The sequence below is a fragment of the Sinocyclocheilus rhinocerous genome, unplaced genomic scaffold (assembly GCF_001515625.1).
Source record: "Sinocyclocheilus rhinocerous isolate Xijiao unplaced genomic scaffold, SAMN03320098_v1.1 scaffold663, whole genome shotgun sequence".
NCBI classification, from domain to species: Eukaryota; Metazoa; Chordata; class Actinopteri; order Cypriniformes; family Cyprinidae; genus Sinocyclocheilus; species Sinocyclocheilus rhinocerous.
The window spans coordinates 284,949-285,684 of NW_015655996.1; positions in this window are offsets into that span (position 1 = coordinate 284,949).

Here is a 736-nt window from a genome sequence, read left to right on the forward strand (position 1 = left end):
GCTGGTTTCTGTGAGATGCGCTGTGGTTCCGCCTAAAATGTAAATGACCTAATATTATTGTACTTGCTTATTGAACTGTTTATTGAACTATTAAACCGTCGTAATGGTAAAAACGTTGTGTGATGTTGCCTAACTAACTGTATTTTAAATATAAAAACTTTTCATTTGGATTTTTTACCTCAGCATGCTTACTTCTCTGGCGTTAATGAAGCGTTAATGTCGAGCCCCGGAGTCAATGTGCCGGGCTCAAACCCCGGACGGCCCCGGCCCAATTTAAACCCTGGCTAACGCGCGCGCACACACACACACACACAAGAATATATAATACATATATACATACACTAAATATATTACATTATAAAATACACTCTAAAATATATATTATATTGTGCATTATTAATATAAATTTATAAATAAAAATATATTAAAATATGTATACACATACAGCATATATATGCACACATAAGAGTATAAATTGATGTATATAATTATGAACATATCATTATAAATATATTTATCATACAACATATATACATAGTACATACATACACATTTACATGTACACACACACGTAAATAAATGAATATATATACAGTATACACACACACACATATATTTAATTATAATATATATATATATATATATATATATATTAATGTTACATGATTACATGCATATTAAATATTATTAATCATACTATATATATATATATATATATATATATATATATAGAGAG